Consider the following 6543-nt stretch of genomic DNA (forward strand, 5'->3'; position numbering starts at 1 on the left):
CTAAGCATTTCCTTGATTTTCAAGGCTAATTACTTCCCTGGTTCTAACTCACTTCAATTAAATTGAAGGAAAACAGCTCAATTACCACTCTATGTTTCTACCTAAAGAAAAGTAAATTTACTGGAGAAAAATAATTAAAGCACTTACAAGAATTCTAAATACAAAAATTTATGATCAAACTCAAAATTTATAAGTAAAATTCACATTCTCAGGGAAATTTACTGTTACTTGAAAACAACAAACTTTAATTAATTCTTGAATTAATTATTACGTAAAATTCAATCAAAATTAATTTATCACAATATCAAGAAAATTAACCAATTCAATTGAAATTCAAGTGTTAGTTAATAACTAAAATTTGGAAACTAATTTAAACACCAATAAAACTTGAAAAGAATTCTAAGTAAATCCAAAGTAATTCACAAGTGTTAAACTCAATTAAATATGCAATGATTAATTAATGAAAACAATTAAGTTAATCAAATTGTGAATGTAAATGAAAACACAGAAAAATTTGGAAAATACCAAAATTGCAAAAGACACTAAGAAAGCATTAATCACACAGAATATATGAAAAATACACTTCAATAAGAAAAATGGACAAATGCACAAAAATCACTTCAATAAGAAAAATGGATAAATGCACAAAAAAATACCACTTCAAAAGAAATAAACGCAGAACATGAAAATTTTCAATGTGTAAAAATGAAATAGTTTCACCAAACCACTGTAATAATGTTCTTAAGTTTCACCAAACCACTGTAAATCTTTTTTAAAAAATTCACCATATTCCAAAAAAGGCAGATTCCACAATAAGCACTAGGCAATATCAAATAAATCTAAGAAATACGAAATCTAAAATTTATGAGTGACCAATCACTAAGTATAAAATTTTTACGTTAATGTGAAATCAAAAATCTGTCGCACGAGAGAGAGAGAGAGAGAGAGAGAGAGAGAGAGAGAGAGAGAGAGAATGCTCTCCTAACGCAACAGTTTCAAATCTCAGTATGATCAGCTTGCTCTGTCTTCGTATGGAATCTGGTGTGTGTATCTCGCCCTAAAATGGTTGGGTGAATGATTTTGGGAACGTGAGACAGTTAATAGCGTAAAAATTCTCTTTCAAAACAATAAGTAGAGAGAAAGCAGGATTACAAGTCATAAATAACATTTATGATTACACGATTTTAGACAATATAAATCTTTTAAAGTAAAAGATATCCTTATAGAATCTTCTCCAATGAAATAAATTTTCGTCATTTCCTTGTGTGACGTCACAAACTTTCCACTTCAAAATTTAAGCTACTTACGAGTCAAAAAAATCGCTTTTGACAAATCGAGAGATATAAGAGTTAATTTACCAGTAACATATAGTTTTCAATACAAAATCATCTCTAACTACTTATATGAAATGAAAGGTATCAGACATATGAGAAACGTTTTAGGCTTACGAAAGATGATGCAATCCTTTATGTGATTTCTCGACAAAGACAAGTCTGAAACAAGCCACGAGTGTCCCATGGTTGTTAAAAATAAAAAAAAAATAAAAAAAACTGGAACCACGCGGCCCCAAGTGGTGACAGCTATTTTCCTGTTTCGAATAGAAAATGCCATTTTCTCTTTCTTCTCACATTCAGTGACATTCTACGCTATTCTTAACTTTTAAATTATGTTATGCGAAATCTGAACATACATTACTAGAACATACAAACTCTAAGAAAAATAAGAAATCTGAAAATATTGCAAACAATTTTACAACACTCCATACAGTTAAGGAGAGGATGGTATGCATTGCAAAAGTATCACTATATAAGAATATATATATATATATATATATATATATATATATATATATATATATATATATATATATATATATAAGTATATTTCATACGTTGACCATGTTTATAAATTGGTAGTCCGAAAGCGCCACTCACGAAAATTCCACTCACAAAGATTCCACCGAAAAAAAGATAGAAATTGTAGAAACTAATAAAGAATATGAAATGTATTATGTTGAACGTATATTTTATTCTTGAAATGTAAATGCTCAAAGTGTAAATGCTTTTCAATTGTTTAAAATTAATTTACAATAAACGGATTTAATATGATATAAAATTTGTTCATGGTTTCTAATGCAAATTATAAGCTTTACCTTTTAGAAATTCCATATTAACCGATTGCTGATCATTATCAACAAGATTTTTTTCCTTTAAGGGGGTAGTGCTATCACTGGACTGTATGCGGTGCACTGTAGGCGTTACTAAGGCTTTTTGCAGCGTGTCTTTGGCCCTTAGCTGCAATCACATTCGTTCCTTTTACTGTACCTCTTTTCATATTATCGTTCTTCATCTTACTGTCCACCCTCTCCTAACACTTGATTCAAATGCAGCTGCGAGGTCTTTCTCCTGCTACAGCTTTCAAACCTTTTGCTGTCAATTTCCATTTACTGTCAATTTCCATTTTCAGTCTTTGATTAGTAGAACGGTATATTTCACTTTTCTGAGAGGCCTCTAATTCCTCGTTTTAAATGATCTAATTTTTGTGTGCGTAAGAGCTTCCTCTTTTTGCAGTGCAGCACAAAGTGCCCACAAATTTGGATGCATAGTTATTAGAGAGGCTCTTGCAGCACTGTTAAAACCTTCAACATGATCGTTCGTCCTGGAATCATCATTTAAAACACGTTCTCTTTCTTTCCATATTTCCGGAGGGAAAAGAGGTTCTCCTATTTCTCTGAGTTCCCCTCTTCCGCACTGAACATCAATATCAGTTTTTTCAAAATATGAAATTAATTCTGTCGGTATATCATCGTCCTTGGAAGGAAGTTCAAGGGCACCAACAACAAGATATCTTGGGTGGGTAAAAATGCTAAAGCACTAAAGCATTTCACTTTTATTACTAAAGAAGAGTCAGTGTTGTACTGTATCTTTTACCTAGTTCACAAGTTTTATGCCAGCAGGACTGACCAATATAGACAAACATCCTGATATAGCAGCACTTTCAAACACAGCTGTAAAGGCATTGTGCAAAGCTAGATCAAAGTCCATAATACATTGTACCGGTTGACTGTTTCGACACAAACAACGAATAGTTGGAAAAATTCTTCGGTAGGTGGGCTCTTGTTTATTAGGCAACAAAGCAAATACATGCCATGCGGGAACAACTTTCTTTAACGACGAAATGGACCATGAATAGCTGGGTCCTGATATTTGGTGAAGCTTTAAACGTTTTGTCACAAGACATTATGTTACTCTCTGATAAATCGCCCAATCCCGATCCCGTTGCAAATATTAGAATATGGCGCCACTATCACATGTGCAAATAAAAGTCATCCACCAGGAAGATATTTGAATGAATTTAGAATTTCACAGCCTGTGCAACATGTCGGAAGTGCAGGAATCCCAAAAGCAGCCAGTCTCCAGTTCTAAATATTACGACTGCAGCTTTGATTTTGCTTCTTCCTCTAGTGGCTGTGTGGCACTCGCAATTAATTCCCTTGTCGATGTTCCACATCCTGCATAAACTGTATCACACATTGAACTCACAGCAACTCTTGCTTCAACTTCTGCTCGTGAAGCAGGATGAGTATGGTTACCAGAACTATAAATCAATATAGACCCATCGCAGTTGTAAGTCGAGTGAATACGGGCCTTGCAGCCTTTATAAAATAGTTCACATCACCAATAAGTTTTGTTTTTGCAAGTTTGTCTCGATGCTTCTCATATTCATAGTTTTCCTCATCACGCAATTTCCCTCTTCTGTTTTCGCTTGAAATAAATGTCAGCCTGTCAGGGCCATTGTTTAAGGCTCCAGTAAATGAAGAACATTTACTTTTACAGTTCTCGTGGCGGGATCTTAGGAAAGTTGAGTCTAAATCTAAACACCATTATGTAAAGATGTTCACATTGATCAAACAGCAGCAGAATTGTTTATAGTTAAATGATACAATTCTCGTGGTTAGAAACAATTAAATAAATTAGGAAAATTATGTCTTATTCTAAAGTAATTTTAAACTACAGCAGGAATGTTTACAGTTAAATGATGCAATTCTCGTGGCTTTGAATAATTAAACAAATAATAATGAACAAGATAACAAGATATGAGTGAGTGAAACGCTGTATTAAATACTATATTTAACATTATAATTTTGGGCAATGGAATATTCGTGGGTAGAATTTCACACGAGTGAAATTTTCGTGGGTGGAATTTACATGACACCTATAAATATTCATACTGTGAGGCTGATCGTAATAATAATAGACAAAAGTATTTGATTGAGCTTCAGGTTTCCTTTATAGCACTGCTAATACATTGACTGACTAGTATTAGAAAAACAGTAAGAAGTAATAAGAATAAGTTTGTGGTAGCACACACACACACACACACACACACACACACACACACACACACACACACACATAAAATATATATATATATATATATATATATATATATATATATATATATATATATATTATGTGTGTGTGTGTGTGTGTGTGTGTGTGTGTGTGTGTGTGTGTGTGTCATTTAATGAGGTCAAATGACACTCGTTTAAAAAAATGAAAGACAAAACACCTGATCAGTAACGTGGCCTAACTTTTCATGACGAATGCCATCTCTGAAGTTAGCTGAAAATCAAAGTTTCAAACTAGGATAATATAAACTCTCGCTGTTACAGAAGTATACTTTTTATTTCCCAAAATTAGCTAACATGAAAATGGAATAAATTGAGCTAAGAATGTCCCTAAAAATAAACGTTAAACTATCGTACTCCTCTCAAAATCATATTTAAGTGGCTATCCCCTTTTCTTCTCTCTGTCCATACATTCATAGTTTATCAAAGTCAAAAAATAGTCTACAGAAAACCCATTTTTCTATATGGTGACTTCGAATCCATCCGAAATAAAGAGACAATAATTATCTCACCATAAGCATTAAAGTTCGTCAATAAAAAATGTGTTCTGCCCCTCAGTAGCCTTTCTCTAGAACTGAAGTAATTGTCGCATCAAATGTTAACTTTTCCAAAGTTTTTCCCTTTACCTTTTTGATGGACCTCCAACACCCCTCCTACACCGAGAACACTTGTTGTCTACTTTGACAGTTGGCCGTCCAATTCACATACCCAAGATTATATGTCATTTTCTGCAACACGCGTAACGAACTCACACCCACCAATCGACGCACAGACACACTTACGCTACATACATGAAACTCGTGACCTTTTGAATGTGTCACTGACCTCCTGTTTGTTTTTCATCTCTGCATCTTCGAGGAATCCAGCGTTTTGCATCTGTCTCTAACCGGCAAGAGCAAAGGTTATCAACCCCACTATTTAATATTATATGTTGCCACTAGTGCCTTTAAGATATATATATATATATATATATATATATATATATATATATATATATATATATATATATATATATATATATATATATATATATATATATAATGTGTGTGTGTATGATTAAAATCACTCTGGAAGCAAATTATATGTATATATATATATATATATATATATATATATATATATATATATATATATATATATATATATATATATATATAACCTCGGTACAGTTTCAAAAGAAAAAACAAAAATATCTGTTAACCCTTCCCCAGAGAAGTCTGTTGGTTGCAATGACCTTATAGCAGTAAGACACTGGGTGGCACTATCACTCTCTTTCAACCCCTTTCTCTCCGTCAACTCCTCTCTCTCTCTCTCTCTCTCTCTCTCTCTCTCTCTCTACACCAATCCAACCTACCTCACATAATTACCTAAGGTAACTAAATCAGACTCGTGAACTGCAAAAATATATTTATTTAAGAATAAAAGGATTAACTAAATAAATCAAATTGTCAAAGAAACAATGTTTAACTGAATAAGTCAAAATTCAAAATCCAAAAATTTCACTACTGTTATCCAAATAACCCTGAGGATCGAACCAAACCTGTCCACCTCTTTCTCTACAATAACTAACATTTGTTTAGTCAGGAAATAGGCAACTAGAAAAGTCATAGTCTCCCCACACCATATCCACGGAACTATCAGTTAAGTTCCCATTAAATTCACCAGATAATTTCCCACCGCCAGAACCATCTGGGGAGAAACAAAAAAAAAAAAAAATCCCACATAAATAAATGGCAAACAAACCAAAATGGCATAAATCAAAAAGTCGTAAAATATATGGAAAAGTACATCTCTGAAATAAAGGTTTAAAATATAAAAAGACAAAGCCACACTCGGGCTTAAAAGTAAGCTTACCCATTTCAGCACTAATCACAACAAAATAATACATGGTCATTCTAAAACAATGCTGCTTCTAAGCGCCCAGTTATCTTACTCTCCCATTATATAGGGAAACAGTCTGCACGTACTTACGTACGAACTTTCTCATAAGACACTCCCCATAATATGACATCATTGATTCATCATAAGTTCATTACACTGAAAAAGATGCATGACGTCATAAGAGCTCATTACAACCCCCATAAAATCTACTCAAAACCAGATTCTTGCACAAACATAAAATGTGACCTGTT

The sequence above is a fragment of the Macrobrachium nipponense genome, chromosome 4 (assembly GCF_015104395.2).
Source record: "Macrobrachium nipponense isolate FS-2020 chromosome 4, ASM1510439v2, whole genome shotgun sequence".
NCBI lineage: Eukaryota > Metazoa > Arthropoda > Malacostraca > Decapoda > Palaemonidae > Macrobrachium > Macrobrachium nipponense.